Source organism: Microtus oregoni, unplaced genomic scaffold, assembly GCF_018167655.1.
Source record: "Microtus oregoni isolate MIOR12 unplaced genomic scaffold, Mior012 000080F_ref0000499, whole genome shotgun sequence".
Lineage (NCBI taxonomy): Eukaryota > Metazoa > Chordata > Mammalia > Rodentia > Cricetidae > Microtus > Microtus oregoni.
In genome coordinates, this window is record NW_024544538.1 from 630298 (window position 1) to 656848 (window position 26551).

General features: G+C 40.1%; 1 long non-coding RNA gene across 1 annotated transcript; it reads left to right on the forward strand.

The window, feature by feature from the left end:
• The first annotated feature begins 1642 nt into the window (after positions 1 to 1642).
• On the forward strand, positions 1643 to 22314 carry LOC121441641. Its single transcript, XR_005973482.1, has 4 exons — positions 1643 to 1781; positions 7816 to 7888; positions 12742 to 12887; positions 21630 to 22314. It is a non-coding gene; the product is annotated as an uncharacterized LOC121441641 (long non-coding RNA).
• The last annotated feature ends 4237 nt before the right edge of the window (positions 22315 to 26551 follow it).

Consider the following 26551-nt stretch of genomic DNA (forward strand, 5'->3'; position numbering starts at 1 on the left):
TGTCACTATGTGCAGGCAGCTGTTGGTCCTCTCTGGGTGCTACACTCTCCATGTGCTGATAAGAAAGCTCTATTTACTGAGAAACTAGTATTAACTGCACAGCTGTCCTGAGGTCCAAGAGCAGGAAGTGGTGGGCGGGGTTTGCACTGCTCAGCTCACAATAGGAATCTACTAGCTGGTGTCCTAGGGATGGAAGGCGCCCCATTCTCCAGTTTCTGAAAAATAGGCGAGAAAACCCCACAGTCCATGATTCTGTAGGGGCCTGAATAGAAGTCACGGAAACCCAAGTGGGCACCCACAGTTTTAGCTTTCTTTAATCGTTTTTTCCCCCCACCCCATGGCTAAGAATCATGGGCAGGAAGTTCAGTGGCACTGTGAGTTATGAAACTCCATCCAAATGATGGCACTGGAGGTCCATGAAGGAACAAGTGGGTGCCTGTCTCCCGCCATTCCTGTCTGAAACAAAAAAATGCCACCAAGGGACAAAGATTCATGAAAACAGGGCTGCCCAGACTTTTGTCCATCTCTAAGTACTTTGAAAGCCCTGTGTGTGTGTGTGTGTGTGTGTGTGTGTGTGTGTCTTGTTTTCCACGTTTATTCAAACTGAGACCTAAGAGGTCACAGGACTCTCTCTGTTTCTTTCGTTATAACTCGTTAATCTTACCCATGCCAGAAACCTAAGCTGTTAAAATTTTGGTTCCATTAATTTGTTGTAGGTTTACATAATGAAGTTACGTTAGGAGATTGAGAAGCTAAAAATTATGTTGCCCCATACAGTGCAACGAAGATACGAAGATACATGATGCTTACTTAGCATGCCCTAGGCACCTGAGATTTATTTATTATACTGATTTTTGTGAGGCTACTTTCTATTTAGCCACTTTGCTTAATGTGTTTATCAGGTTTAGGAGTTACCTAGTGGAATTTTCAGGATGACTTCTGTCTACTCTCTTAATCTACAAGTAATGGTACCTTGACGTCTTCCTTTCCAGTGTATCATATGCTCTCCTTCAGTTGTCTTATCCCTCAAGGGAAGACTTTCTAAGAAGAGACAGGCCCCACCTAAGAGGTTCGGACAGGGAATTGGATGTAACCTGGCATGCTCAGTAGGAGGAAACAAACCCACTTACTACTTTGAGGGGGCAACTTAACTTAAGAAAAGATTCAGAGATGCCTGCACCAACATACCTGTCTTTAAATTAAAGAAAGGCATTTGAAACCTTGTATGGCTTCGAAGAAAATTTCTCACAAATCCATACTGAAAAACATCAGTTAAAAAAATGTTTTTTGAGAATGTACTTGGAGTACACAATTTCATTCTGCAGTTTTTCTCCCTACTTTCCTTGATATCCATGCTTACATTGACATTAAAACTCTGTGTAACCTTCTAAGGTTTCCCAACAATAAAGGTTTGAGGAGCTATGTATAACATAGTCCAATTTAGATGGAAATTTATTAGATATTCAGTTTTATTTGTAGGACAAAAGTCTATAGATACAACTCTGTGATTTTTCTGAGTGCCTGGATCAGGATATGGGTTGGTTACCAGAAAATCTGTGAAGTGAATCTGGCAGAGAATCAGCCTTCCTGGCTTCTAGATATGATTGACTGGCTGCATTTTCTTATTCTTCCTAGAACTGGAGCCTAAGATTTAACGTTGAACACCAGACAGTCCTACACCAGCATATGCACTGGAGGTAGAATCGGCTGGAGAGGAGGAAACTCAAGGCTTGATCACTGACTGGCCACTGACTGCTTCAAAACAGAGGAGGCCTGAGAAGGTGGGCACCTCAGCTCTCCATCTCCTTCCCTTTCCCTCCTGCTTCCATCAGTTTCCTATACTTTCCTTTTTCTCTTCTTTGGATTTTTTGCCTTTAGTGTTTTGATGGTGATTTCTGATGAAGGAACAGAGCTACTAGCTGTGGCACTCAGATAAAACTAAAATGGAGGCTAAGCTGTTAGTGAATCACTTTTGCTCTCTCTGAAGGAAGGAGAAACATTGTTGGACTCTGCTTTGGTTTGTGTGTGTGTTGTAGATTTTTTTCAAATAGGAAAGGCGGAGAAGAGCAATACATGGTCTTTTCAGTGGGGCAACAGTGCCATCATGTGGAATGTGTTTCCTTTATCCTTGTGCATGTATGCACTGCTTCCTCAAGACTATTTCCAGCCATATTTGAAAGTGTTGGTCAAAACGATTCTCAAGTGGCCTAGACTTGCCTCCTTCCGTTTTCTACTTTTTTCGTGTAGGCAAACTCGAGTCTTGGGTCCTTCAGAGACTTAATATAGACCTTAGTGTCCTAGTGCCCAGTTACTAGTACACAGCTGTCCTGAGATCCAGGAACAGGACATGGAGGGGCGGGGTTTACACTGCTCAGATCACAAATTGAATCTATTAGCTTGTGTCCTAAGGCAGGAAGCTACCTCCTCTCCAGGTTCTGGTGAGAAATCTTAACAGTCCATGTTTGTGTTGGTCCCTGAAGAGAAGTCAGGGAACCCGATTCGAGTCAGCACCTCCAGTTTTAGTGTCTGCAGTCACCATCTTCTGCCATGGCTAAGAATCATGGGAAGGAAGCTTAGCTCAGTGGGGCTGTGAGTTGTGAAACTCCATCCTGATGATGGCAGTAGAGCTCCATAGAGGAGCTGATGAGCATTTGTCTCCCGCCCTTCCTGTCTGAAAAAACGCCCTCCAGAGACAAAAGGTCCAAAGAAGATGGCTGTCTGGAATTTGTCTAGTTCTAACAACTGGTGTCTTGTTTTCCTTGTTCAGTCAAAGTGAGACATAAATTTAGCAGAAGAGGATATTTCTTTTTCTTTCTTCTTTTTTTGTTTTTTAATAACATTTCGTTTTTACCCTTGCCGAGACTTAAGGTGTTGTTACATGTTTGGTCCAGTTAATTTGTTGTTTTTGCATAATAAAGTTATGCTGAGAGATTGGGAAGCAAAGAATTATTGTATTAACTCCTGAGGTGCCATGGATACAGATGAGGGGATCATTGCTTACACAGCTTGATTTAGGCATTTGAATTGTTTTTTGTTTTTTTTTTTTATTTTTCCGAGACAGGGTTTCTCTGTAGCTTTGGTGCTTGTCCTGGAACTCCCTTTGTAGACCAGGCTGGCCTCGAACTCATAGAGATCCGCCTGCCTCTGCCTCCCGAGTGCTGGGATTAAAGGCATGCACCACTACTGCCTGGCTTGGTTTAAGAATTCTGGGATTAAAGGCATGCTTCACCATCACCCAGAGGCATTTGAGTTTTATATACTGCTACAAGTGACTGGGTGGGGTAACTAATAGACACACAGTTCATGCCACTGGTCGTTTCCCAATGCATAATTTTGGAAGAAACATCCATGGCAGTAAATCTTACCTATGGGGATTGAAATGTAGAAAAAGAGTCTTAATAGTTATTGAGACCTATTTATTTTGCTGTAATAGTTTTATTAATCATTTTACTGAATGTTTTTAAAAATGCATGCGACTCAGTTCAATGTTTTCAATGCATTCGAATCAGTTTTAAAATATCAAATGTTTTCAGTGATTTGATGTTGCCTACGTACTTCAGATCCCACAGTTTATTAGAGAAAAAAGGAACTTTCTAAATCCTGCTCCTAGTACCTTTACAAAATCTGTGTGTTGCATTCACATGTTAAGTGTAAATCAACTTTATATACATATTATATGACATCTAAATAATAATAATAAAATAAATTAAACCCAAACAAATTGGATTCTGACCCAACGACCAAAGACAAAAAGGAACTAGCTAGGCTGTGGTGGTGCTCATCTTTAATTCCAGCACTCTGAAGGCAGAGGCAGGCACATTTCTGTGAGTTCAGGATCAGCCTGTCCTAAAATGCAAATTCCAGGGCCACTAGGACTGTTACACAGGGAAATCCTGTCTCAAAAGAAGCAACAAAACTAAACTGAACTAAAAGAAAACAAAACAAAAAGGAAGCTAAAGAAACACAGAAACACACATGTTTGTACACACCGGATTACCACCAAAAACAAAACTGCAAACCAGTGTGTGTGTTTTGTGTGTGTATATATGTGTGTTTATGTGTGTGTATACACACACACACACACACACACACATATATGATCTCACCCCACCCCCCCATCAGTTTCCATGTACTTTCTTTCTTCCCTTCTTTGGATTTGTCTTTAGTGTTTTGATGGTGTTTTCTGGTGATGGAACAGAGCTACAAGCATTGGCACTCAGATAAAGTTAAAATGGAAGCCAAGACTTCAGTAAATTAATTTTGCTTTCTCTTAAAGAAGAAGGCAGGGTTGCCACAGTTGCTGGACTCTGCTCTGTTTTTTGTTTTTTTGTATTGTAGTTTTCTTTCAAATAGGAAAGGCGGAGCAGAGCAATGGATGGTTTTTTCAGTGGGGCAACACTGCCATTATCTGGAAAGTGTTTCAAACATTTACTTGTGCATGCGCACATTGCTTACTCAATGCTACTTCTAGGCATTTTGAAGGTGAGGGTCAGGGAGAGGAGACTCTTATTTTTGGCCTCCTACTATTGTCTTCCTTTTTCTGTAGGTAGGCTGAAATCATTCATTTTAGAGCCATAATCTAAACTCTATTGACTGAGGGCCCAGTTACTAGTGCACAGACTTCATGAGATTCAAGAACAGGAAGTAGAGGGGCGGGGTTTGCCCTGCTCAGCTTGCAATAGGAATCTATTAGCTCCTGTCCTAGGGCAGGAAGCCGCCTTTCTCTCCAGGTTCTGGTAAGAAAACTCTACAGTCCATGTTTCTCTTGGGGCATGAATAGAAGTCACAGACCCCAGTCTGCACCTAAAGTTGTAGTTGTCTGCAGTGGCCATCTACTGCCATGGCTAAGAATCATGGGAAGCATAGTTCAGTGGCGCTGTGAATTGTGACAGTCCATCCTGATGATGGCAGTAGAGCTCCATGCAGGAGTTGGTGAGCATTTGTCTACCGCCCTTTCTGTCTGAAAAAACGCCACCCAGAGTGACAAAGGTCTCAGAAAAGATGGTTGCCTTGGGGTTTGCCTAGCTCTGTGTCATTTGCAAAGTATTTTGTTTTGATATTTCAAATGAAGCCAAACTAAGGCCTAAACCTAGCAAAGGTAATGGAACTGTTCAACCTCTTCTGTAGCACATTTACCTGTCCTTTGTAATTGCTTTACCAATCTTCTTTAGTTTAATCTAGGCACCTAGCATTATTTAAATTTTTGTTAGTATTTCTTTTCTCTAACTTTTTTTTTATGAAACATACTCATTATAGTTTATTGCCATTCATCAGGCCTTAGATAGACAATCAGTCTTTCTCCTTTGTCTTTTCTTAGGATTCCATTCGTCAAGTCTCAAGCTGTTCTATGAGGTTTAGAAGCAAAGTTCCTTGGGGTTGGCATGTGCAGGGAAGTGGCTATAAATGATGTGTTGAATGCTTGAGTTCCATGTCCTAGACTAGGGGTGGTGGTGAGGTGGGGAGCTAGTTTTTGTATATGCCATGCAACAGAATATTACTGATTTCTAATATTGTAAGAAATATCCATGGTAGCTAGTTTCACTTATAATATGATTAGAATGGTATTGTAGAAAACAATGAGATATAATTATTTTACTTTAATAATGTTATTAATGTTTTACTGAGTGTTTTCTCTCTGTGTTTGAATCTATATTGGAGGCCAAGAGAATTCACCGAAAAATAAAATATGTTCTTAGTGATTTGATGTTGCTTATGGACATCTGATTCCTCTAGTTCCTAGAGAAGTAAAGTTAGTCTTTCTAATGACTTTATTGAGTCATCGGCAGGTAAAAACACATTGTATGTAAGTATTATATCTTAATAAAACTCTTCTATAACTCTTAACTTCAAGCTGGAAGCTCTTTACTTCAAACTTTATAATATTTATAAATAAATAACAATTGCATACACAAATTTAAATCTAGTTTCTGCATATGAGAAAGATAATATCGTTTTTATCTTTCTGAGCTCATTTTATTTGATATTTTTGTGTCTTTATATTTTACTTCAGTTCACGATTTTGTTTCTTTTCATGGCTGATTAAAATTTCGATCATCGTGCAGACTATATATTTTTCATATATTGATGAATATTTATGGTTGTTTCATTTCTTAGCTGTAGGCCATGATGCAGCAGTATCATGGAAGTGCAATTATATTTCATAGCAGAATGTATAGTCCTTTGAAGATATAAGGAAGAGTAAGATCAAGTTATCCTTTACTATGTTTTTTGCCTGGTTCTGATGTTATTATGACCTAGCTTCATTGTAACTGTACCAGAGATATAAGATGAACTTCAAGGGTCTAGGTAGATAGTTAGCAATTAAGAGCATGTAGAGACCTCAGGATCAAGACCTATTGGCTCACACCTATCTGTAACTCCATTTCCACAGCATCAAATTCTCTCTTCTGAGTTCTTGGAATTAAAACAGTCATTGAGTGTACATACATTCCTAGAGGTGAAACAATGATACATAGAAATTTCAAAATTAAGTCAACACGCATTGTTTCTGATTTTGTGGCTTAGTTAGTAGATTGCTTCCCCTGAATATCACATATGCCACTGTGTTTTACTATCAGCCACCAATACTATCAAGTCAGTGAATATCTAAGAGCAATCCTAAAGAATGTCTAAGAATATATGAACCTCTTGAGTTTTAATAAACACAGAATTTAAATGGTAGATGTCTGCATGAATGAAAACTTTTCAAGAGATGTATGTCTTATAGCTTATTTTAAATATATCTTAAATATCTTATAGTTTATCTTAAGATATGTCTATTATCTTTATGTAGATTGAAACTATGAAATAATACAGAGATTTCTCGTATCCCCTGTCTTCAGTGTGTACTGAGTTACAGTGCAAGAAAGCATTTACATTAAGTTATTGTCATGGATGTGTGCTACATTATTAACTACGTTCCTCATGATATAGGATAGTCAGTGCCATGTATTTGTGTTTATTTATGTAAACACGGATACTGGGGCTGTTGAGATGGTAGATGTACTTGCTTCCAATCCTGAGTACATGAATCCTGTATCTGGAAATCAAATAGTAGAAGAAACAGATTCCTGCATGCTGTCCTTACCATACACATGTGTTCACATGCATAAAATTAATAGATAAATGTAGATCAACTTTCAAAAGGGAAGGAGATAGTAAATATTTAAACATGTTAAGGTGTGATTATAATTACTTCGCATGTTGCTCCAACAGATACCTGGTGTTTTTTCAAACTACAGCATACACCTTAATTTGTAGTTTATTTTCAGAAAACCTTACAAAGAAGCAAATATATGTCTATTTAAAACACTGCAAGATAATCATCTAAAGGGCTTTAAGTTGGTTAACAGGCTGATATTCATGCAAACTTAGTATTTCTTAAACACTGGGTAGATCTGATATTTAAGGGATAAACTAACACACACATGCACACACCGCATGTATATGAAGATAATTAAAAGTAGTTGAACAGGGAGTGAGAAATGGCTCAGTGGTTAAGAGCACTGACTGTTCATCCAGAGGTCCTGAGTTCAATTCCCAGCAACCACATGGTGGCTCACAACCATCTATAATGAGATCTGGTGCCCGATTCTTGCCTGTAGGGATACACATAGGCAGATGCTGTGTACATAATTAATAAAAAAAATGTAATTGAACAATGCTTCATAGTAAAGAAATGTTTTTGTTGTTTTTATTTTAAATGGTGAACTGACAGATAATTGAGGTGTCTCTCCTAGTGGAAATTCCTACCATATGGGGGGACCACAGGTTGTAATGCACTGACTCACGTGAGCTGTCTCTTTTTCTTCTTAGATCCTTTGACAAAGTTGCCAACAATTCAACACAGATTATGAAAAATAGTGGTGGACTAGAGTGGCCTGCGAAGGTAACCTGGTAAAAGAGGAGGTGGTTATGCCAACTCGTAGCTAAGTCTGATCTTTCAGGACCGAAAGTTCCCTCTTCATTTTAGACAGGATCCAAGAATTTGATGAGCATAAACTGCTCAGTGGAAAGTACATACCTATATAGTAACAGGGTGGAGGTGATTTAAGAATGCATCCATTGTGGGGAAGTGGTAGGATAAGCCCAAGGTTTGTGTTTCTGTAGAACATCCAGGGAGTCAGTTCACAGTAAGGTAAGCTTGTCCTTCAAGTTGGGCAAAATGCATGGCAGCTGTATTTCCTGGCGACTTTCTCCTTGGTTGGCATTTTTTTCACACAAGAAGGGTAGGAGAAGAACTCTTGTCAGTGGCTCTGTGAACCTAGGTAGGACTCTACACTGCCATAAAATAATAGTTTCCACGCTGACAGCACCATTCCAGGTTCCTGCCTATTCTTAGGGCAAGGCCTCTCTGAACTGGCCTGGAAGAGGCCTTTCGGGCCTCGGAGATCCTGTGTATGCTAGTATTCTCTAGATAGTCTAATTATTGAAGCAGTTACATGTCCTGATTGAATAGTCTGGGGCTATGTTCTACTAAAATCTTAGGCTTTGTCATGACTGCAGCAAAAAAAATGGAAGGAGAATTTTTGAGTGCTTATTTTAATATGATCCTTTCCATTTTAGTATTTTCCTTTAACAAGCACTGCCTTATTTTTACAAATCTGTACAAGTGTGCTTCTTAAAAGAGGCAACACAGTTTAACAAATGATAAAAGTGAACTCTTGAAGCTATGGGTAGAGACTTGCCTCACATGCATGAGGCCTTGTGTTTGAGACGAGGCACTTCAGAAACAGTGGAGCCAGCACTAGAAGGTCGGCGAAGGAGCACCAGAAGTTTAAGGTCATGCTAGGCTACATGCGGTCAGCCTGGGCTGAGAAACTCCTTTAAAATAAAATAATAGAGAAAGGAGTAAAGAATTTAATGGGATTGAAGAGTTCAGTTTATATTTTTGACAATAAGTGCACGTTGATTTCTATGAAGAGTATAAATGGAAATATATCAGCCTGTGTTAGGTACCATAAGGATTACTGAGTGTAGAAAAGGGATCCCTTACAAACATATCTGTAGTAATAGAGATGCCTTCCTCTTGCCACTGAATTTAGAAATCTCAGCAGTCTTTTCCTGCTGTGCTTCCAATGTCTCTCTTAATTTTCACAACAGCAAAGCCTAGAACATAAACTTCTGGGCAGAAATACACAGATGAATAGCAAAAAGCCATCTGGAGACGCACTGAATGAAACCTTTTGTTTAGGTGGATTGCCAGAATGTGGGAGCTAGAGCAGTAAGAGCCTGATTCTATGTTAGACTCAGGTAGAGTATGTACTATGAGGTGTCTTCCAAGTAAGTCTGGGTAGTAGGGAGATTCTTTATTATACAAAAGGAGGAAGAAAGAGAAAAAACAAATAAAACTGTTTCACAACAATCCCTATTGTACTTTTTTTCAGACAAGAAGGGCAGGAACAGAGGGTACGACTGTTGCCCTCTTTGCAATGCAGCAACAGTGCCATCATGTGGAATGTGTTAAGTTTATCCTTGCGCATGCACACACTGCTCCCTCAAGCCTATTTCTAGCCATCCTTGAAAGTGAGGGGCAGCATGATTCTCCAATGGCCTAGCCTCACCTCCTTCATGTAGGCCGACTGGAATCATGGGCTCCTTCAGAGACTTAATATAGACCTTAGTGTCCTAGTGCCCAGTTACTAGTGCCCAGCTGTCCTGAGATCCAGGAACAGGAAGTGGAGGGGCGGGGCTTGCACTGCTCAGCTCACAATAGGAATCTACTAGCTGGTGTCCTAGGGATGGAAGGCACCCCATTCTCCAGGTTCTGAGAAATAGGTGAGAAAACCCTACAGTCCATGATTCTGTTGGTCTCTGAAGAGAAGTCAGGGAATCCGAATTAGCACCTGCAGTTGTAGTTGTCTGCAGTCGCCATCTTCCGCCATGGCTAAGAATCATGGGAAGGAAACTGAGCTCAGTGGGGCTGTGAGTTGTGAACTCCCTCCATATGATGGCAGTAGAGCTCCATGGAGGAGCTGGTGAGCATTTATCTCCCGCCCTTCCTGTCTGAAAAAACGCCATGCAAAGACAAAGGCCCCAGAAAAGATGGCTGCTGTGAGTTGCCCAGCTCTAAGTACTTTGAGAAGTATTGTGAGTGTATCTTGTTTTCTGCATTTAGCCAAATTGAGACCTAAATTTAGCAAAGAACTTAGAACTCATTTTGTTTTGGAGAATATTTCCCATTTCCATCTTTATACTACACCCCCCCCCCCCCCCCCCCCCCCCCCGGTTTTCTGCGTTCTAGATACTTTTGGTGTTCCTACAATTATGGTCCCATTAATTTTTTCAGGATTTACATACTACGATTATGCTAGGAGATTTGGAATCAAGGGATTATGTTACCCTGTGCAGTGCAATGGAAGTAGCTGAGGGGTTCATTCCTTGCACAGCACGCCCTAGGCCGCTGACTTTCAATAACTCCCTCTTGGCATAGGGTAAGGTATATATAGTATACTATTGGAAATTTACCAGGTCTTAATATTGACAGATAGATTCATGGAAGTAAATCGTATTCATGAGGACGGAATTGTAAAAAAGAATCAATGGTAATAATGAGATCTTTTAGCAGGGCTTCTGGTGGTATGTGCCTGGTACTGTTGTTACAAACCTTTAATCTCAGCACTTGGGAGTCAGAGGCAGGAGGATCTGTGAGTCCTTGGCCAGCCTGTTCTACAGAATGAGTTCTGGGATAGCCAGGACTACACAGAGAACCCCTGTCTCGAAAGACAAAACAACATCAACGAAAATGCTGGAATTATTTTATTTATCATTTTACTGAATGTTTTCCGTCTTTGCAAATGTTCTATAATAATAATAATTGTTGTTGTCATTATTATTTGGGTTTTGTTTTGAGGCAGGGTTAGTCTGTATAAAAGTCCTAAGTGTCCTGGAACTCACCTAGTAGACCAGGCTGCTTTAGAAGTCTCAGTGATCCCCTGGCCTCGGCCTCCCTGGTGCTGGAATTAAAGGCCTGCACCAGACCACCACCACCACCATTGCCGGCCTGAGAATCATTCTTGAGGCCAAGAAAATTAACTATAAACATCACATGTTTTCAATAGTTTGATGTTGACCGTGTAGTTAAGATTCCATATTTTAAGAGAAAATTGCCATGTCTGAAGCCTGATTCTAGTACCTGTACTCAAGTCTTCATATTATATTCACATTTATTAATGAACTACATAGACTCCTATAACTCCATCAGGTAGTTTTATATATTATAGAAAACAAACATCTAAAGAATAGTAATAAAATAAAGAAATAAGCAATGGATTATGACAAAACAAGTGAAAAAGAAAAGGAGCTAAAAAAAACTTACACAGAGACACACATGTGCACACACAAGAATTCCACAAAATCCCAAAACAGGAAGCTATAATATATAAAACAGAATGTGTAATTTTTGGGTGTGTGTGTATTTTAAATGCCCTGAGATTATTATGAGACAAAGAACCTCCAGATCTGTCATTGAGTTCATTTTGTATTGGCCATCTACTGTTAGGCATGGGGCCTAGGCCTTAATGTTTGTTTCACCAGTGTGCTTCCCTTGAGGAAAGCTAATTTTGCATTTCTAACTGGCTGTCAATGGGAAACAGTTTTGGGGTTAGGGTTGGAATTGTTTGTCATCTTCTCCTTTCAGCTCCAGGACCCCATCTTGAGCAGTGCCATGTAGGCCTTGTGCATGCTTCCTCAGTGTGTGAGTTGATATGTGTTGTAGCCATGTTGTGTCCAGAAGGCCTCAGTGGCATCCTCCATCCCCTCTGACTCTTAAACCACTCTATCCATCTTCTCTCCTGAGAGCTCCTGAGCCCTAATGCTGGGGTGGGGAAGATTTCATGGAGACTTTGTTCTCTTTCTCCTTCCTTCCTTCTTTCTTTCTTTCTTTCTTTCTTTCTTTCTTTCTTTCTTTCTTTCTTTCTTTCTTAAGGTTGAATATTTTAAAGTTTGTTACTTTCTGCATATTATATGACTGTTGGTCTCTATTTTTGTTGGCATATGCTGCAGGAAGAAGTTTCTCTGATGTTGACTGAGTAAGGTTCTGATCTTCAGTTGTCTGATCCCTCAAGGGAAGACTTTCTAAGGAAAGACAGGCCCCACCCTAGAGGCTGGGACAGGGAATTGGATGTGATGTGGCATTCTCAATGGAGGAAACAAACCCACTTACTACTTTGAGGGGGCAACTTAAGAAAAGATTCAGAGATACCTGCACCAACATACCTGGCTTTAAATTAAAGGCCTTTTAAACTTTGTATAGTTTTGAAGAAAACTTCTCACAAATTCATACTGAATAATACTTAAAGGAGTGCACAATTTCATTTTGCAAATTTTCTCCCTACTTTCCTTGATATCCATGCTTACATTGACTTTAAAACTGCGTGTTACTGTCACCTCCAAAAATCTCCCAAAAAGAAAGGTATGAGGAGCAATGCATAACATGGTTCAATTTAGATGGAAGTTTATTAGATATTTAGTGTGGATTTATAGGACAAAAGTTTATAGATCCAACTCTTTGATCTGTCTGAGTGGAACTTATCATCCTTTTAATATATGTGTCACTCCAAATACTATGGACCATTAAACCTTGAGGCCTGGGTAGTCAACCTCCAGCTGCACACCCAAGCCCTGTTACCTGGATCAGGATGTGGGTTGTTCCCAGGGAATCTGTGAAGTGAATCTGGCAGAGAACCAGCCTTCCTGGTTTCTAGATATGACTGACTGGCTGCATTTTCTTATTCTTCCTAGAACTGGAGCCTAAGATTTAACGTCGAGCACTAGACAGTCCTACACCAGCATAGACACTGGAGGTAGAATCGGCTGGAGAGGAGGAAACTCAAGGCTTGATCACTGACTGGCCACTGACTGCTTCAAAACAGAGGAGGTCTGAGAAGGTGGGCACCTCAGCTCTCCATCTCCTTCCCCTTTCCCTCCTGCTTCCATCAGTTTCCTGTACTTTCCTTCTTCCCTTCTTTGGATTTTTGTCTTTAGTGTTTTTTTTTTTTTAACAGAATCCATTTTTTTTTTAATATTTAACAATATTCTGTCTGTGTTTATGTCTGCAGGCCAGAAGAGGGCACCAGACCTCATTACAGATGGTTGTGAGCCACCATGTGGTTGCTGGGAATTGAACTCAGGACTTTTGGAAGAGCAGGCAATGCTCTTAACCACTCTTCAGCCCTGTGTTTAGTGTTTTGATGGTGGTTTCTGTTGAGGGAACAGATCTACTAGCTGTGGCACTCAGATAAAATTAAAATGGAAGCTAAGCTGTCAGTGAATCAATTTTGCTCTTTCTAAAGGAAGAATGCAGGGCTGCCACAGTTACTACACTCTGCTTCTATTTTTTGTATTGTAGTTTTTTCAGACAGGAAAGGCAGGAGCAGAGCAGTGCATGGTGGTTGCCTTCTTTGTAGTGGGACAACAGTGCCATCATGTGGAATGTTTCCTTTAGCCTTGAGCATGTAGGCACTGCTCCTTCAAGTCTTTTTCTGGCCATTTTTGAAAGTTGGGGTCAAAATGATTCTTAAATGACCGAGCCTAGCCTCCTTCCGTTTTCTACTTTTTCTTTGTGAAGGCAGACTGGAATCATGGGATCCTTCAGAGTATTAATGTAGACCCTAGTGATTGAGGGCCCAGTTACTAGTGTAAGGCTGTCCTGTGGTACAGGAACAGGAAGTGGAGGGGCGGGGTTTGCATTGCTCTGCAAAATCAACTACCTCTTGTCATAGGGCAGGATGCTGCTTCCTTCCTCAGGTTCTGGTGAGAAAAAGAACAGTGTATTTCTGTTGAGGCCTGAGAAGTTGAGAAAGGCCAAGGAGGCATCCACAGTTCTAGCTGTTTTGTAATCTCTATCTCCCGCCATTGCTAAGAATCATGGGAAGGAAGCTTGAGTGGTGCTGTGAGTTGTGAAACTCCATCCTGATGATGGCAGTAGAGCTCCATGAAGGACCTGGTGAGCGCTTATTCTCCCGCCCTTTCTGTTTGGAAAAAAAACGCTACCCTGAGACACAGGTCCCAGAAAAGATGGCTGCCTGGAGTTTTGCCCAGCTCAGTACTTTGAAAAGGGTGTATTGTTTTCTGCATTTATCTAAACTGAGGGTCAAATTTAGCCAAGGCTGTAGAAATATTTTCTTCTTTTATGGAAGATGTTTGTCATTTCACTATTTTTCACTTTTTTAGCTTTTTAGCATAATTAAAATTTTCTGGTACTGTTTTTCTTGTAATTTTTACACAATAAAGATTTTTCCTGAGATTCAGAAGGAAAGTAACATACAGGGCAATGGCTCTACCTGAGTGATTCAATAATTGGGTTTTATGCCCTAGGGCCTTGTTTTGGCCTCAATTCTGACTGCCCTTAGTTTTCCTATGTTGCAACTGTTTTAGTAGTATTTTATTTTTGTCTCATTTTCCATGTGACATTAATCTAAGGCATAACTGTAGTCATTCTCTTCCAACTCATTTTCTTGAGTTATGTAGAATATTCCTGTTTCCTTGTTTTAACCGTTCATTTTCACCCGTTTTAGGTACTTAATGATGTCCTTAATGGTTATGCAATATTTTTTTTTTTAATTTTCACACAATAAAGATGGGTTTAGAAAAAAAGTAAACCTCCCCTCCCTTCCTCTCCCCTTCCTGTTGACCTCCTCCTATGGTGATATCCAGTTCTGCCAGCACCATTTGTTAAATATACTTTCTTTTTTCCATTTTATGTTTTTTTTTGCTTCTTTGTCCAAAATTAGGTGTTTAATATGTGGATTAATACCCGGGTCTTCTATTCAGTCCCATTGGTCCTCCTGTCTGTTTATGCTGATACTAGGCTGTTTTCAGCACTGTAGCTCTGAAGTAGTTTGAAGTCAGGTTGTTATCTCTCCAGAAGTTTCTTTATCGTACAGGATTATTTTGACTATCCTGGGTTTTTTGCTTTTCTATATGAAGCTGAGTACTGTTCTTTCAAGGTCTATTAAGTCTTTTGCTAGCTTTTGCATTATTTCTATAGATTGCTTTTGGTAAGATTACCATTTTTTTACTATTTTAATTCTATCTACCCAAGAGCATGCTAGATCTTTCCATTTCTTCAATTTCTTTCTTTCTTCAAAGTTTTAAAGTTCTTGTCATAGTGGTCTTTCTCCTGTTTGGTTAATGTTAGCTCAAGGTATTTTATGTTATTTGTGGCTATTGTGAAGCGTGATGTTTCTGATTTCTTTCTCAGTCCATTTTTCATCTGTATAAAGGTAGGCTATTGTTTTTTGTCGTTGTTGGTTAATCTTGTATCCTGCTACATTATTGAAGCTGTTTATGAGTTGTAGAAGTTCCTTAGTAGAATTTTTGGGATCACTTATCATTATCGACTGTGAATAGTGTTAGTTTGACTTCTTCTTTTCTGATTTGTATCCCCTCGATCTCCTTTTGTTGTCTTATTGCTCTATCTATGACCTCAAAAACTCAAAGTATATTGAACAACCTTGTCTTGTTCCTGATTTCAGTGGGATCACTAATTTCCTTTTAGTTTGATGTTGGCTGTTAGCTTGCTGTATATTGCCTTTATTATGTTTAGGTATGTTTCTTGTATCCCTGCTCTCTCCATGAAGGGATGTTGTATTTTGTTGAAGGCTTTTTCAGTTTCTAATGAGATGATAATGAGGTTTTTATTTTTCAGGTTGTTTATATGGTGGATTACACTGACCGATTTTCGTATGTTGAACCATCCAGGCATCTCTGGGATGACACCAACTTGATCATGGTGGATGATTTATCAGATGTGTTCTTAGATTCTGTTTGCTAGTGTTTTATTGAGCATTTTTGCACCAATGTTCATCAGTGTTATTGGTCTGTAATTGTTTCTTAGTAATATTTTTATGTGGTTTGTTTATCAGGTTAATTATAGTGTCATAAAAAGTTTGGCAGTGTTCCTTCTGTTTCTATTTTGTAGAACAACTTGAGGAGTATTGGTATTATTTCTTTGAAAAATCTTATAGAATTCTGTACTGAAACCATTTAGTCCTTGGCTTTTTTTTTTGTTTTGTTTTTTGGTTGGGAGACTGTTAATGACTGTATTTCTTTAGCAGTTATAGTTCTTTAATTTATCTGGTTTTGATTTAATTATGGTAGTTGGTATTTATCCAGAAAGATGTCCATTTCCTTTAAATTTTCCAATTTTTGTGAAGTACAGGTTTTCGAAATATGACCTAATGATTATCTCTCTGGATTTATGCCATGTCGGTTGTTATCACCCCCTTTTCATTTCTGATTTCGTTAATTTTTATATTGTCTCTCTGGAACCCTGCCAATCTTAATAATTTAAAGAACTATGCTCACCGAGTAGCCTGCATCTAATAATCTGTGCCACGAACTCATGTATTGCATTCATGTATAATAGGGTAATAAAATGCACCTATAATTTCAACTTGAGTTGGGCTTTAAAATTTCAATTTGTTTTAATCTATAGTGTTTATTCACTGACTTTTCTGTAGTATTGGGGTTTGTAGTTTACTGTTTCTCGTCATAGGTCATGTGTGTCCTTAATTAGTTGTCAATCTATTACAGTGTTCCTTCAGGTCAGCCAACCTTTGATCATCCTCCCTGAACACTTTTTGGGTATCACTGGGAAGTGCTTGCATGCACAGCTCTAAATTTCAAATTTTTTGGTAAGAATTTAAGAGAAGTACATGAGAAAAAAGGCTCCAGGGGTGGCTCAGCAGTTAAGAAAAGAAACACGTGAGTTTTGTTTGGTGTACTGGCTTGCTTTTTCTGCCAACTCAACACAAGGTAGAGTCATCAGAAGCAGGAGCCTCAGTTGACAAAATGTCAGATCCAGCTGAAAGGCATTTTCTCAATGAGTGATCCATGGTTCTATAAGAAAGTAGGTTTAGCAAGCCAGTAAGCAGCACTTCTCCATGGCCTCTGTATCAGCTCCTGCCCACTGGTTCCTGACCTCACTTCCTGTAGTGATAGACAGTAATGCTGGAGTGTAAGCCTAAGAAGCCCTTTCCTCTCCGACTTGCTTTTTGGTCATGATGTTTCATCATAGCAGTTGAAACCCGAACTAAGACAGATTATGCTCGTTATTTATTGGATGTTACATCTAAGAGACACATGGCCAATGTATGGCTATTTTGGGCACAAAAGTCTGAGGTAAATTGTTATTGGGCCCTGGGCCTTCAACATTCCAGCCTCTTCACATTAACTGTAGTTCTTATGAGCTTTAGTAGAGACACATTTTTTTTTTTTTACAAATTCTTTTTCACATCATGTAAACCGTGTCTCCTCAAATCTTTAAGAACTATAGGTGTGAAGTATAAAACCTCTTAGAAGCTATTAACTTATAGTCCCAAGATGTTCTCCCCATCTTGTTGTTCCCACCTCTCTGGTGTACCCACCAATGTATTTCATACTTGCCTTGATTTATGATTTTGTTCTGTAAAGCTATAAAAATCCTGTGAAACTGCTTCCATGTTGGAACACAGAATCTGGAACAAACTATGTTTACAGGCCATTGTCACTCAGAATGGCTCCAGAATAAACTATCTCTTGTTTCCTTTAAGATGGGAGTTGTGTGTCAGAGCTGGGCAGTGGTGGTCACACCTCTAATCCCAGCACTTGGGTGGCAGAGGCAGGCCGATCTCTGTGAATTCGAGGCCAGCCTGGTCTACAAGAGCTAGTTCCAGGACAGGCTCCAAAGCTACAGAGTAACCCTGTCTGGGGGAAAAAGGAAAAGAGGGGAGTTGTGTGTTTTATGTTGACACGGTGGCATAAACATGTTATCTCAGCACTTTGGGAGCTTAAAACAGTTGAATCCTTACAATTTGAGGCTCACCTGAACTACCTTAGGGAGAGCCTATGTCAAATTAAATACTAAGTCCCCATGCTTGCCTAGGTCTGTCATTCCACCTACTTTTTATATATATCTGCTTCAAAAGAAAAAGGGCTGGGTGTGTATCTCTGTGGTCGAGTACTTGCTCGTTTTGTTATAGGCACTAGGCTCAATCCCCAGTATCAAAAAGGGAATAATATATACATAAATCAAGGGTTGGTGATGTAACTCAGTGGTGAAACTTGATTGTAAGACTGTTTCTTTAAATTAATAAAGGGCCTAGATTAATTATTCCAGCCTCAGTACTGCAGACTGGCCAGGTGTGTGTTGGGAGGCACAGGATCACTGGCAAACAGTGCTTGAATACACATAAAGGAACAAGTAGATTTGTGATTGTTTACAGATTTTTCCAGGGCTCAAGTGCTTTCCTTTTACTTTTTCCTTACTTACTGGATAAACATCACCGAGGTAATTATGCAATGCAGAGAGAATTTATGTAGACAAAAGATGATGAGAGGTGGTTTTTGATCTTTGGCTTGGATTAGGAAAATCAAGAGTAAAATGGTGGCCTTGTAAACTAGCTCACTAACTCTGGACAAAATGGTTGACAGGCATTTCTCTTTTTCTTTGTTCTTTTTTTTTTCAGACAAAATGGGCGGGAGAAGAGGGTGCACGATGGCTCCACTGAGCTTACCTAGAGCATTACTGCCCCCAAGAGGCTTTAGTTTTAACAGATACAGTACAGCCAATGTTTCTTTCCCATAAGCCCCAGCCAGGAAGAGGACTGGCTGCCAAGCTGAAGCTCATTGTTTTCTAGACTGGGAGACAGCAGAAAGTAGGTGTACCCTGGAAGCTGGTGGAACTCCTCATAGAACCTGGAGATCGAGGGACCTGAACCCAGGGTTGGGATACTGAAAGTATTCTATCAAGTTTGGACTTGAGAAATGGGAAAAAAAACTCCGAGACAAATGCAAACTCTCCAGTCTAGATGGTGTTATGGTTTTGGTCCCTTTAAGAGACAAGACACACCCATTCCCCTCCCCATCTGCTGAAGCAGGCTGATCTTCAGCTTCCGGCCTGAGCTTGTTCTCTTTTCCATCTTCCTCTCGGAGAGGCAACTTTGCTTCTGCCTCTCTGCCCACTTCTCTGCTTCCCCCCTTCTCTGTCTTTTTCTCCTTTTCTCTTCTCTTCTCTTCTCTCTCTCTCTCTCTCTCTCTCTCTCTCTCTCTCTCTCTCTCTCTCTCTCTCCCCACCCTTCACCCTTTCTCCTCCATAACTCCCTGAATAAATATTCAACCTCACCCTGCATGTCGTGTATATCCATGTTTCTGTCTTCTGCCCGCCCGCCATGTGTCTCCCTGCCTGGGACCAGCCATTGCTCGGGAACCAGCAGCTGTCTCTGCCTGGGGCCCACTGCCTGCTGCCACATGGCTCGTCACCACCGCTCAGGGACCAGCAGCTGTCTCTGCCTGGGACTGGCTGCTCCCAGGGCCTGCTGCCTGCCACCATTTGGGACCTACAGCATTTTTTAAAAAAGAATAAGAGATGGCTCCTGCGCTAGAGAGTGAGACTTTGTGTCAAAGAATTTAAGGCAGGCTGGGTGGTGGTGGTTTTTGCCTTTAATCCCAGCACTCAGGAGGCAGAGGGAAACAGATCTGTGTGTGTTTAAGGACAGCCTGGTCTATAAGAACTAGTTTCAGTATAGGCTCCCAAGCTACAAGAGAAACCCTGTCTCAAAAAAACTTCTGGCAGTCTTGTGGGGTATGGTCGTGGTGGGTGTGGAAGGGTGTGTTTGCGTGGAGGGCATAGGTAGGTGTGTGTGTAGGAATGGGGTAGGGGGGGAATGTCCTAGGGTGTGTGAGAGACAGAGAGTGTATGTTCACTTTGAGCCTTAAAATCCCAATGAATTTTTTTTTTTTTACAGAAATTGAATAGGTAATCAATCCTAAATTTCACTTGGAATTTGAAGATGAGCAATTAATATAATATTGATTTTCACATATGAAAATCAAACAAGCCCCATATTTTATCACTCTTTCAACTATGTTTTCAACTAAAATACAGAAATATGTTAATATATGTCCACAGTTAAGGAGATGCCTGAGTTTGGGTAAAGCTATGCCCTTATGTTGTCTGTCAGTGTTGAAGATTGTTTGTTTGAATGTATTTCTGGGCAACATGCATATCCATTTTAAGAACTAAACAGATGTTAATGAATACTGATTGCATAAGAATGGATTGCACTGAAAGCTCTCAGGCCACACACATCTGGGTGACAGAATTAAGTTGCCACTTTTAACCATTGGATGCTTTTTAAAAATGTTTTTGGAAGATACAGTGTGCTTTTTCTATGTTTGAACAGACACTTTGTAGACTTTTCAATGGACCCTTTGTAGTCCAACTCTCACCATCTTGAACCTGAAGGGTCCACGAATAAGAATATAAAAATGTAGATTCCAGAAATAAGAATGTAAAAGTAAAGAAATATATAAAGTTGTAAGCCTAGAAAAATGAAAGCAGGCTGTCAGCAGCTTAAGTAATTAACAGCAGGTTGCTTTACAACTGCTGCTCTGTTTACAAAAGTGAAGCATCCCTCTACAAATTGAGGGTCAGCTTGGCAAACTTTGAGTGTTGGGGAATGCAGACCCTCAGACCCTGAACTTTCTATGACCCCTTGCCTGCCTGAGTAAGCAACTTGTTTTCCTATGCTACAGCTATTCTGAGCACAAGACCATCATGAGTTCCTGATGTCAGGGGAGTGGTTTCTGGTGGGCTTGCAGCTGAAAAATCCAGAGAGCTAGGGCATGGCCATTAGTCAAGGAGAGCACTATAGAAGCTGTCCTGGAATACAATAAAATTGGCATTCTTGTTTCAAGAGTGACCAATGTCTCTGGTTTTTTTTTTTAATTCCACAGTTCCAGGTGGCGCAGATGCCACTTATGACCTGAAATTGATGCGAGCTGAGTTAACTTTTAAATGATGTACGTGACTTTTGACTCTTTGGTTTTATATTGTCCCATATCCTTCCCTGCTATGTGAAACTGGCTGGCCGTGTCAGGAGAGGTGCAGACAGAGCCTTGGTAAACACTATCAAGGGATACCAGGGAAGACAATAAATTAAGTACAAACACTAGTTTGCCTGAAAAACTGTTAATGGAAATTGCAAAGAAGGGCAACTTGTATCTGAGTTTTACCTTGAGATTGTAAAAATTCTCTTGTTATTGCCTAATGCTTGCTATAAAAGGAGTTAAAAAACCAGCCCTCTGCTACAGCCTTAAAATCTCTGGCTGTGGTCTCAGCTAGCTGATAAGCTTTTGTGCCCTAGGGAGATTTTTTATTTTATTTTCCTGGAATCTGGTTTCTGGAATAAAGTTTGCTTCTTGTTTATTAGACTTTGCAGGTCTGTCCCCATTTTTGTGTGAGCCCCGTGGACCCAACAAACCCACTTCTTTGATGCATCCAACATATTTGAAAGTTGTCTTGATTATGACTTTCTTTGTTCTGTTAAACTATTTAAGAAGCCCCATTAAACTGGGTCGTGGCCACTCAGAATGGCTCAAGATTAAAACTAAAAAGATATCTAATTCCCTTTAAGGTGAGAGCTGCGATTTTTACATCAATACCAGAAACTCCCTAGAAACTTTTTAGAGATAAAATACAATTACATTAAGTTTAAAAAAGAAGAATGCCAGCCTAATTCCTGGGTGCCAAAGGACTGACTAGTGCCTAGGTCAGAATATGGAGAATACTGGGAAGTAAATCTGGATGAGAACCATGATTTGTTCTTCTCTAATCCTGTGGTTAAGCATTTTCCCTTCCTTCCTAGGTCTGGATCCTCTAGATTTGCCCTCAGAACCACCAGAAAATCTGATACTATGTAGAAGCCCTCGGGATAGAAGGCTGCTGTACAGAAATCCGAAGACTTGGTCGTGTGGATACTAACTTCTTTGAAAAGATGGTTCTAGATTAGTGGGTGCCTTAGGCCTCAATTCATTTTTTTTCCATAGTTTTGGTACTGGGATAAAATTCTAGCCTTTACTAATATATCTAATTTGCTAATATATCCTAATTTGCTATTGATAGCAAATGGAAACCAAATGGTAAATTCTTAGATAAACTCACTCTTTTTCAGATTGAGGAAAAAAGGTTCTTTTGGGATTTTTTTTTCTCTCAACTTGGCAGGACTGGAGCAGAGTCAACTTGAAGCTTATGGAGCAATCCTGCCATCCTGCGGACAAGTTTCACAAACCCCCTCAGATACATTATTCCATGCAAGTCTCTAGAAGTTCCTAGGAAGGCTGAAGCTATGGGAACTGATCCCAGACTCCACAAATCTTTACAATATTTTCCTCTATGAGTACCACGAAGCCTTATGCACTAGTGTAGTCAGTCTTGACGTGTAACCTAGTGACAACGTGACCAGAACCAAGTGCACAGTTGCCTAGACATGTAGGCAGAGGCTTTGGAGGGAGTGGAAATTCAGGTGTTTTTTTTTAGATTAAAAAAGTTTGTATTTATTACTGTTTTGTTATTTTCAATAATGTGTACATTATTAAATCAATTCAGACACACCCTCCACAGGAGCAGTGCATAAAACTGAACCATTCCTCTAGCCCCAAGCTTGGAGTCTCTGTAAAAATTAATTTCTCTGAAGTGTGTCTTAGCATTAAATTTCCATTGGGAACAATTGGCTGATTTAGCAAGACTGAGGAATCCAGAAAGGAACACACCCCCCCAAGGGCATGGTGATTTCAGGAGAAAGCTTGCATGTGGCTCCAAGGGAACTGAGTAGTTGACAAGGGCCCCAGGAACATAACATTTATATCTAAGAGGGGCGCTGTGTTTTTTCCAAACTTGAGGATCCCAGTTGGTAGTCCTAATGTCTTCCTATATCAGTATTTTTGTCCAAGGGTCGTCTTTGCAGGCTCCTCCTCTTTAAGTACCATTAGTGTCTAGGCCTCTCCTAAATCCTTTGGAAATGATATGATGTCCCCCTTCCCTAGCCTAATCTTCTAAGACCTTTAGGCCAGTCCTTCCCTTTCAGGTAAGCTGCACAGAAAAGAACTTGGTGTTTTATGTATTCTCTCGTGTTAGTATAGATCTGGACAATTCCTGAATCTTCCTCATGAGCAAGAAAAAGAAGCTACGACATGTAGTTACAGTTCACTTTAGCCTTGGTGGTATGATTTACTTTAGTCAACTAATTGGCTAGAATATCATTTTGACTCCACCATAGGATTGATTTGGTGAATAAAGGCAGAAAAGGGGACAAGCACTTAAAGTCCATAGAACACCTTTGTTTTATTTTTATTTTGAGAGACAAAATCTAGATGTGTATCCCTGAGTAGTGTTGCCTCAGCATTGGGCTTGGGGTAGTTTCCGTGTTTTAAGGTATTTCTAACGAAGCTAAGTAAACAATGTGAACCCTAAGTGGTGCAGGAGAATTGTCCCTATTCTGTCAATCATGTTTTAAATAAACGCTGATTGGCCAGGCAGGAAGTATAGGTGGATCAGACAGGAAGTAGATGCGGGGTGATGAAAACAGAAGAATTCTGGGAAGGAAGAAGCCCATTCCTCCCAGTCCTGCCCAGACCATGGAAGAAGCAAGATGTAATCTGCCAGGCTGAGAAAGGTAAAGAGCCATGTGGCTAAGGAGATAAGAACAATGGGTTAATATGAGCTACAAGAGTTAATATGAAGCCTGAGCTAATGTGCCAATCAGTTTTATAACTTATGGAGATATCTGTGATTTTGGGGCTTGCCAGCTGTGGGATATCTGGCGGGACAGAAACCCCAACAAGCAGGCCCTTCATGTTACACCTAAGAAAAATGTATATAGATGTCCCTGGGAAGGGGAAATAAACAAGATTTCCCAACAAAATTGGGGGGGGGCAGGGTAGGTCTTAAGGGAATAGGATAATTGAGATGGAGGAAGGACTGGAATATTTTGATTGAGGGAGCCATCATCGGGCAAACAAGAAACCTGGCACTAGATAAATTCCAGGACTCTACAAGGATGACCCCAGCTAGGACCCTAAGCAATAGAGGAGAGGGGGCCTGATCTTGACTTGCCCTCTAGTCAGTCTGATGAATATGAACCTAGAACCTTCATCCAGTAACTGATGGAAATAGACAGAGACCCACAGTAGAGCACTAGACTGAGCTCCCAAAGTACAGTTGAAGAGTGGGAGGAGTGAGAATATGAGCAAAGAGGTCAAGACCATGATGGGTACACCCACTGAAACAGTTTATGTGAGCTATGGGAGCTCACCAACTTTAGCTTGACTGGGAAGAAACCAGTATAGGACCAAACCCTCTGAATGTGGGTGACAGTTGCATGGCTGGGGTGGACTGAAGGGCCACTGGCAGTAGCACCAGGATTTATCCCTACTGCTTGTACTGGCTTTTTGGGAACCTATTCTCTTTGGATGGATACCTTGCTCATACTAGATATAATTGGGAGGGCATTGAACCTTCCTCAAAGCAAAGTGCCTTACTCTCTCTGAGGAAGGGGTAGGGTGTGGGGGAGGGAGGAGGGGAAGGAGTGGGAATTGGGATTGGTATGTAAAATGCTAAAAGATATCTCTACCAAAAACTTCATAATTCCAAATGCTTCTTTTTATTATTGTTTAATACTAATATTCTTTCAGCCTCTCCTTCAAAAGGAGAAAATATTTATTGTCCATCCCCAGTCCCAAAGCAAGACTCAAGAGATGTTTAAGACTCATTAGAAACCTATACTGATTATGAAGACAGCCACTTTAGGCTCAGGCTGTCATCAACAAACTCCATTTGTCCATCACACACCACTGTATTCTTTCTCTGATACTTTAGAAAAGCAACCATTTTACAGGGGAACAAATACCTTTCCTGTATACAGTGTATTGGTACAGTATCTTATGCTGTTTGAGCTCACGGAGAAGCTGACTCTGGAAGTGGGACTTGGCCTTCCTACTTAAGATCCAAGCATGATTGAAAGAATGCTCCTAAACCTCTTGTCCTTGGTCAGTCTAGGCACTTAGGGAAGAGAGAGCAACGAAACAGCCCAAGAGTAAAGGCACTGTATCCTTAAGGAAGAGCTTAGAGTAAACTTATTTCCAACAGAGGTTTCTATTGTTTAATCTCTAACAGGAAGATGTCTGTGAAGAACACAGGTAATGGGGTACTCATTCCCAGAAAGGACTTCATCTGCAAACCCTCAGTAACACCAGCATCACAGTTCTAACAGGCCTTCTTCAGTTGAAACACTGATTTGATGATAGTTTGCTATCTACCTGTTGGTCTGTTTCTATATGGTACCTACACTCACAGAACACCAAAAGCACAGGAATGGTAGATCACTCTTTGGACCATACAGAGTATAAAAAAGATCTTTGAGTCTCTTGTCTTTTCTATGAGGTTTGCCTGGTAATTTACAAAGCCATGTCAACAATATGTACATAGCTAATCTTTATTATGTTATTCTATGCATATCATTTAGATCCAACTATCATTTAATCAATAAGATGTTACTGTGATATTAAAGAAAGAAATAAAAGGGAACTCATAAGTAGCAAGAGATGAAATATTAAAAGAATGTGGAAGCTTAGTCCTAAATGAAGATCATTGGATGTTTCCAACATGGGAAGGTCTAGGCAGATTAATATGTAAGATTAAAATTTCTAATGTCAAAGACCAGCCAAACCTATTTAAATCAATAGAATTCTCTTAAGTTAATGATATCCTTTTGGTAGTATTCACAAGGACTGAGTCAAACAATCAAAATTGTCTACTCAAGACTTATTTATAATGTTTGACTTTTGGCAAACTTCATCTAAATGTTTCCCAAATGTTAAAAAAGATACAAGAATGGTATAACTGACCTGGGTTTTTAATAATCATAATTAGAAGCCTATACTAATGTGGACAGAGTGGTTAAATGGGACTGTATTTTGGCCCTTTCCCTCAAAGGGCTTACAACTCTGGCAAGTCACCTGTCTTCCTGATCAGAGAGCTATGGAGACCCTACAAGGTGGACTCTCACCAGTTTACATTAGCATTCATACATTCTATGAACAGAAGAGTCCATACAAAAGAAAATCCCCTCAATGCTTCAAAAGAATGTTGTCAGCAATGCCTTGTGACTTGTGTGCAATAGGTGGTACGAGTGGTAAAAATAAAGAAAAAGAAGCTAAGAGTCTGAGGGTCTCCAAAGGAAGACCAGATACTCAACAGGCTTTAACAGTAAAAGGAAAGTTATTTTGGGGTGTATAGTCTTAAGCAAGTAGAAAAGTATACAGATTAAAAATTATATATAAATATATACATTAAATAACTACACAAAATTATTAATATGTATAATTATGTATAGGATATATTTGGGTCATACCAGACATTAGGCTTATAATCTATGAGAGATGTTTTTAGAAAACCATTTCTGACTAATGCTTTTGATGAGGAAAATGCTGGGTAGACAGAAGACTTCAAACTTCAGGTCAATTTTAACACTGTAGCACGCACATGGGAACCTACAGTTGAGAGAGACAGGGATACTGTTCTAACCTCCAAATCATATGCTACTTAAATATCATTTCTTATTTATGTGGGTGTTTTATCTTTGCTGTGGGACAATGTTATTTTAACTTGTCTCTTGTATTTTTAATAAAATGCTGATTGGCCAGTAGACAGGCAGGAAATATAGACAGGGCGGCCAGGCAGGAGGTAGAGGCTGGGCAATGAGAATGCTGGAAGAGGGAAACGCAGTCTGTG